At 42.6% G+C, this 8158-nt stretch overlaps 1 pseudogene across 1 annotated transcript; it reads right to left on the reverse strand.

Moving 5' to 3' along the window:
• Nucleotides 1-1958: 1958 nt before the first annotated feature.
• LOC311242050 (thyroxine 5-deiodinase-like) lies at nucleotides 1959-7338 on the reverse strand (annotated as a pseudogene). Its single transcript has 3 exons — nucleotides 7291-7338; nucleotides 2847-3600; nucleotides 1959-1971 (listed from the first exon to the last, which is right to left on the reverse strand). The product of its transcript is annotated as a thyroxine 5-deiodinase-like (transcript).
• Between the last annotated feature and the right edge of the window lie 820 nt (nucleotides 7339-8158).

The following is an 8158-nucleotide window of genomic DNA, read 5'->3' on the forward strand; positions in this document are numbered from 1 at the left end:
TCATGGCTATGGAGGTGAGAGCTACAGGGCGGTAGTCGTTGAGGCAAGCAGGCTTGGATTTTTTGGGTACAGGGATAATAGTGGACTTCTTCAGGCAGGTGGGGATGACAGCCTGTTCTAAGGACAGGTTAAATATGTCAGCAGTCTGTTGCACACATTGAAGGACCTGAGTCTCCTCAGGAAGAACAGCCTGCTCTGTTCCTTCCTGTAGAGGGCCTCTGTGTTATCCGACCAGTCCAGTTTATTGTTCAGGTGTACCCCAAGGAACTTATATGAGTCCACCACCTCCACATCCACCCCTCGGATGGTGATGGGAGTCGGGGGGGGGGGGGGCCTCTTCTTGCCCCTCCGGAAGTCCACCACCAGCTCCTTGGTCTTACTGGTGTTGAGTTGGAGGTGGTTGCTGTCGCTCCACCCCACGAAGCTCTCCACTAGGGCTCTGTACTCCTCCTCATCATCGTCGGTGATGTAGCTTACGATGGAGGAGTCGTCTGAGAACTTCTGCAGGTGGCACCCGCTTGAGTTGCGGCAGAAGTCTGAGGTGTAGAGGGTGAAGAGGAAGGGTGACGGCACAGTTCCTTGGGGGGCGCCGGTGTTGCTCACCAGTACGTCAGACTGACTGTCCTTTAGTCTGACGTACTGCGGCCTCTCAGTGAGGTAGTCCTTGATCCAGGCCACCAAGCCGTGCTCCAGCTGCATCGCGGAGAGCTTCTCCGCTAGCAGTGACGGCTGGATGGTGTTGAAGGCGCTGGAGAAATCAAAGTAAATTAGACAGTAAATTAGAGGTTTTCATAATTATGTAATTTGTTGTGTTACCTAAATTTTGTGATGAAAGTAAAATAACACAAATGTAATTGACTGCTTTGGTGTTTGTGGCTAATCAGACACACCAAGTGGTTTGCTTTGAATAACCAACAGGCTTGCTCTTAAGCCTCGAGTTGTGTCTGGCAACACTTAGCATACTTATTATCATTACCGAAATCATTAATCTAATTTCTAAGTTGCTTTGCAGTTTCTGTAGCATGCAGAGGCCAACCCATACTTTTTGTGAATGTGTTTTTGATACATTCTGTTGAACACACACCTCAAAACCGTACCTAAGGAAAATTGGCTCAATTGCAAGAAAAGTAATAGACAGTTATGATATTACATTCTGCATAATTCGTATGCAAAATATTGTGGTTCCCTGCTTTAGTCTGTTGACACATTTCTATACAAAAAATGCTTGTGTAGTCCTGTGTCATACCTAAATGTCATATAAAATGTCAAAAGTGACTATTGCACAACTGATTTGACAAATAAAATCCACCAAGGGAGGGAAACCACCCCTTCACCCCCCCACACCCCCCCACCCCCCTCCCTCCTCGCCATAACTTGCCTTTTACTGAAACGACGCCACTGGCTGAGTTGCTCTGCTTGTACATCATGCATATAGAAAATGACCACCATATCACAATGATGCTAGATTGGAATTGTGGACCTTATTTAACCTGCAGCTCAAACATGGCTTACACCCAAGAGTCTTTTGTTTTGATGCACGAGCAAGTCCTGGAATGATCTTCAACTCACACTAAAAATCAATACTCCACTGTCACATGGACAATTTAAAAACATGATCACAAACCTCCCCACCTCATATGTAAGCGTTTAAATGTCTCTTTCTTTGCTTATTTTTTTATTTTCACCTGTGTTTGTCCTATTCATGCTAATCTTTTTTCCCTTTTATATGTATTCTTAACTGTTTGAACTTGTAATCTCGAAGGCATTGAAAATGAGGGTAAAACCTCAATGTCCCATTTGAGAATTAAAAGGTTTCAATCAATTATATATTGATCATGCAAACCAATTTCGATTCCATAAGCCTATATTGCATTGGGGATTTTGTCACACTTGTGCACAGTAGGCTACTGCAGTTGTGAATTTGTGATATTTTGTCTTTTTTGGTCAGCCAACTTTCCTTACGGCGAGACACTACAGGTGAATAGGGTAAAAGATTTAAGATATCACAATGAAACTTCCCCCGTTGATTACTTATATTAAGACAAGACTTTTTTGTATTACAAGTTTTCTGAAATTGTATGTTTAAATATGCAAATGAGGCAAAGATATTTGAATAGATATCACTATGAAACTTTCCCAGTTTGTTATATAAACTAAGAAAAAATATATTGCAAGTTTTCTGAATTTTATGTTTATATATGCAAATGAGGCACTTCTCCATTAAATATGTGCACATTTATGGATGCAATAAGGCAAAATGAAGAAAAGAATAAACAACTAAATATGTGTTATTGACGTTTTATTGTCACTAGTTTCATAGAAGACATGTTTAGGAAGCAAAATATAACAAAATCAAAAAATCAAAAAGAAAATTACCAACTGATAAATAATGAACGAATGAATGAATTTAAATCAATCGATCAGGTTAGCAGTGTGGAATTGCTTATGGTGGAAGTGCAAGCAAATAACTGCAACTAAAGAAGAACAAGAGACAAGAAGAACTTTCACATTGTGTTCCATCGCAGAGACGTGATTCAATCGTTGTGTACCTCACATTTATTAAACAAAAAACATTTGTTCAATGAAACATACCACCGTTTACAAGGTTTGGCAATTGATCATTGAGGACAACCTCGTGCCAACAGTATCCTACTCACGTGTCAGAACATCAGTATCGGTTTCCTGGTCTTACCCTTTAAAAACAGAACTTCACAAGAACACTAGAGTAAAATATATGACAAGAACAACATATAACAGTCCAACTCAATCGTTTTTAACATTGAATCATCTTTGTTTTCCTTTCTTTTTTTTCTTTTATCTTTTTCCCTTCGCTCCTGTTTAATTGCTCGAGCCAGTCTCGAAGCTCGGAGATTCGGTAGAACTCTGGACCCCTGCCCCCTTGATACACCACCCTCTTGTCCCTCAAAATGTAAAGCCTCTCTGAATAGGCTCCATACGCCTCCAACGCGTCGTTGTCCATATTATCCACCACAACGTTGCTCCCAGGCACTTCTGAGAGCCACAGCTGAGCGGCTTTCAGTCTGTCCTCCAAACAGCGGTGTTTGCGGATCTGATGAGGAGCGTCCGAGGTCACCCACCCGTCCGTCGGATGCGCCTCTTCAATATATACAAGTAAAGAGTCTGCGATGTCCGCGTACTGGCTGGCGACGCCGTGAAATGCAGCTAAGCTCGCAATGAACGGCGGTCAGGAGTAACTACCAAAGTTCAGGATGAGTGGTCTTCTCCCTTTCATATAGTCTAGAATCCAAACCCTCCTCTGCGCCTGGAGGAGGATCACCTCGGTGTTGGGTGCCGTGTACCCGAGGTGCGCGGATTTGAAAAAGTCTATTGTTTGACCATACCACACGGACCGGAGAGACTCCAGGGTAAACATTTTGTTGGCGTCGGACACGCACAGCGGCGGATCGTCAGGACTGTCCTCCTGCTTGCCCATTTTTAGCAGCCCTTTTTCCTAATCCACAGGAAATCCATGAGCCACAGCATGAGTGCCGTCCAGAAGAAGCGCGGCAGCAGCAGCAGAGCCCGCACCATTTGGACACCGCGCATCTCGCTCCCAGCCTGGTGAGGGATGAGACTGGCCTGGTGATGATGAGACAATTGTAGTCAGTGGGTCATTCTCATGAAATCAATGATTTACCATGGCCGTGATCTTTTCTAAATAAAGGTTAGCATTTATTCAAGTAAACAAAACCATAATATTACAGATAAAAATTTGCTCTTTCTTGTACAATGAGTTGTTTACTCATAACAATTAATAATTTTAATATTTTAGTAAATTTTGTGATTAAATTCTCATTAGCGCAATGCGTCCACATTGATTTCTATGGACCATTGACTTAATTTTATATTTAATAAACTCAAAATGTTTCTCTAAAACTTTATTAATATTGTTTATTTATTTGTGTCATCAAGGAAATTCTGATGAATTATACAATTAAATTTACAAATTAATGATTTTTTTTGTGGAAAACATAATGTCCATGGATGCAGTTCTCATTCTCCGCAACAGTTTTCACCTTCCTGTTAAGACTACAGTATTTTTTAAATAAAGTTGTATTGTCTCATGATGCATCACAAAGAAGACAAGCTAGAAGATGGCTACAAGGTAAGTGAAGTCACCTCAATGGTTAACACTTAAAAGTTCTAACTTCCCGCTTCAGCCCTTGTACACGACAAAATTGATTCTCATTGCTGAAACAGGAAGTATTACTTGTTTGAAAAGTTTTTATCATCAATATTTGATCAATACAAAGGTTAATACATTCCTAACATGTGCCATGAATTTTTTTTGCCGATGTCATCATGGCTTCTCCATTGTTAGCTAAAAATGCTAACTCCTCTCATATACCGCAACATTTTAATTAATGGGTGTTTCGGTAATGAGAACTTCTCTTTCGGCAATGAGAATTTGGTAACACATCACATAACTTTGTCATTAAAATTCGAACAGGCATTATGCTAAAAAGAAAACACTGAATGCCATCTTGGATTTGACCCCTCCCTCCATCAATGAGCCAGATGCCGCACAGGTACCGGAGCAAGATGGAGGCCTACCGGTACCACCAAGCCCTCCAGAACTGCCATCACACTGCCCAACACCAGAGCAGACGTCCACCCCCCAAGCAAGAAGAAAAAGGAGGATGCAGGATGTCCAGGTAGTACCAAGCCCTCCCGAGCCACCTTTGAACTGCCCAACACCAGAGCAGACCTCCACCCCCAAAGCAGGAAGAAAAAGGAAGGCAACTATAACCTCACTGAGGTCAAAACTGAGGGCGACAAAAGATCAACTGGAAATCCAGTCCCGAAAATACTCTAACCTAACGAAGCAGCTTAGAAGGCTACAAGAAAAAACAAAAAAGGACCAGCACCTTTGATAGGCACCATTGAGAAGAGAGCCACCCACCGGAGAGAGCCCAAGACCCTGCCCAACAACAGCCAGAGACGATTGATGGGACATGTTGTGAGTCGTTTCTTGCACCAGGATGACAACTCAACTGTCATCAATGGCAAAACAGGGGAAGTCCGCAAGAAAGGACAAGTGTTCAGGAAGAGGGCACTGACTGACACTATGGAGAGACTACATGTAAAAATGTTCACTCAGCATCCTCGCTACAAACTCTCAAGGGCTCAGTTCTGCAGACTGAAGCCCTTTTGGACCGTGAGACCAAACGTTTCCCAAAGAGAAACCTGTGCCTGCAAAATCCACGAGAATTTCCAATTCAAAATCAAGAAGCTTCACCAGCTTCGGATTGTTGCCACACCATCCACAACTGAAATAGTTGAGTCCATTGTCTGCAGCTCAAGTGATATGGAATGCATGTACAGAAGGTGCATTCAATGCCAAGGCAAAACCTTCCCTACAACTATTGATCCATCAACCAAGGGAAACATAATTTCCTGGGACCAGTGGGTTACCCGGACAGGTAAAATCACAAAAAAGGGAAAAGATGGTAGATGGTGCACTGGAGGAGACGAATGTCAAAAACACAGCACTGGAGAAGACACACACATCTATCGACAAACTTGTTGACCTCACTCAGGACCATGTAAATAAACTGGCCGTATAACATCCAGCACCAGTTCCAGAAAAATAACAAAGAAATGGGAGAAAAAGTGGATTAAAAAAGAAAAAAACGCCCGGCTTGGTCCAACTCGAGTTGCTATAACTTTTTGGAAAGTTCGACTTTAAACAAGAAATGTTGGTCATAAGGAATGCATGGCAGAACATTCTAGAACATTTGTGATGTCACAGCATTTGTGATGTCACAGTATGATGTCATAATAGAACATTCTAGAACATTTGTGTATCTATTCAACAATTCATAGACCCTCTCCCGTTGGCCGGCGGTGCACAGGCATCACCCACACCTTCACAATTTCCCCGCGCGGACAGCTAGCTAGCCGTTGTGGACACTCACCTTGGGCATCTTGTTTGAGAAATGCAGGCTTCAGTCTATGTGTTGTTTAGTCCAGTGGTTCTCAACTGGTCTAGCCTCGGGACCCAACATTTTCCTTAGTCATTAAGTCGCGACCCAAATTTTTTAACCACTATGATTTATTAAATTCTTATTATTTTTTGCAGTAATACACAATCTTTCATGCACTGTTAAAAACATGAAATAAACACAAAGTGCAACAAAAGTGCAACTAGGGCTAAAAACCCAATGAAATAAAATAATTATAAATAATATGCTTCTTAGCAGATTTCTTAGCTTAACATAACAGACCTAAGTTTGGGGGAACTAATGGGATAACTGGGGTTGCAACAACAGTGCAACTAGGGCTAAAAACCCAATGAAATAAAATAATAATAATAATAATAATAAATAATTATGTTTCTTAGCAGACTTCTTAGCTTAACATAACAGACCTGCAGTAAGTTTGGGGGAACTAATGGGATAACTGGGGTTGCAACAAAAGTGCAACTAGGGCTAAAAACACAATGAAATAAAATAATAATAATAAATAATATATCCTTCTTAGCAGACTTCTTAGCTTAACATCCCAGGGAACTAATGGGATAACTGGGGATGTTGTTTGCTCCTGACAAGAGTCTCAAAGTCTGGGGTGATGGTAGACATTATGGTAGACATTACATTATACACACATCCGTGACCCACTCAAAATGGCCCCGCGACCCACTTTTGGTTCGCGACCCACCAGTTGAGAAACACTGGTTTAGTCCATCTGTCTGAACAGGACTGATTAGTCCTGTTTCAAGATGCACAATGAGATCTTCTTCTTATTTGAATTTCCGGCAGTGTAGACGCATCGTGGCGTATTACTGCCCTCCGCAATTCTTTTGATGGGCTCTTCTTCTTCTTCTTCTTTTCCCGCAGTCTACTGGAACCTGTCATCCCCTACATTGTCCATTGGAGTGCAGCTAATGCTGCTACTTTCTGTCTGAGCCCCCCTCCGCGGGACCCTCCTTGCCCCCTGCAACCTTATTCTGGGCTGCTTGGTCCCTCTCAGCCCCCTCACCCAATTCCCTAACCACCTCCTCCCATTTCAGACCTTCCATTCCCAAATGTTTAACCGCTATCCTAACAATCATCTTCACCATCTCTGTTCTACCCTTAGCCTCTGCCATACCAGTAACTACCCCTGCCACGAAGGCCACAATACCTAATTTCTCCTCCCTTCCCCTCTATCCTCCTGCTCTACCCTCTCTGCCAAATGCCCTTCTCCAACCCCCTGCACCCTTTCTTGGCTGCCCTGTCCTACCCTGCTAACCGCCTCAGCATACGACAACTTACCCTCCCTTCTCACTCTCCGAACCGCGACCTCCTCCTTCATCACCTCGACCTCCTCCTTCATCACCTCACACCCCCTAAACGCTACACTATGCTCCCCACCACAACTACAGCACATCGGCTTCACTCCCTCTCCACACTTCCCATAGTCATGTTCCCCGCCACACCTAGCGCACCTCTGCCCCTTCCTACACGTGGTAGCTATATGGCCAAACTCCTGGCACCTATAACACCGAAGAGGATTCTGAACAAATTCCCTAACCCTATACACCATTTGCCCTGCAACCACCTCCCTAGGAACATCCCCACCCTCAAACTCAATCACTACCGTCTCCGTCTCTGTCCTATCCGCTCCCCTCTTCATCCTTTCTACTCTCCTAACTGTGCCATTTCGCCTGTCCTCCCTTAACTCGTCCACCAGCTGCCCTACGTCCATCTCGACCGGCACCCCAGCTATCACCCCCTTACATCTCCTCTTCTCCCCTACTCTCACCACCTCCCGTATACCCAGAGAATTGTTGAATATATATAGAACACAAATGTTCTAGAATGTTTGGTTATGACATCATACTGTGACATCACAACGGAACATGTTTGAGTTCCATTTGAATAATATAAATAATACTGTTTGGTAAGGCTGTCCCCGAAGCCTGTTTTTTTTATTCAAACTTCGTCAGGGTTTTTCGAACGGACGTTCAAACCTTCGTTTTTAATTAAAAAATAATAATTAAAAAGAATAATATTTTTTTCTTTATCCTCAAACTAAATCCTCAATTTGAATAAAGTGATTAATCTGATTAAACGGACGTTCGAACCTTCGTTTTTAATTAAAAAAAATTAAAAAATAAGCAAAAAATAAGCAATTTTTTTTATATCCTCAAATA

The sequence above is a fragment of the Notolepis coatsorum genome (genome assembly GCF_963971535.1).
Source record: "Notolepis coatsorum genome assembly, chromosome: 15".
Taxonomy (NCBI): domain Eukaryota; kingdom Metazoa; phylum Chordata; class Actinopteri; order Aulopiformes; family Paralepididae; genus Notolepis; species Notolepis coatsorum.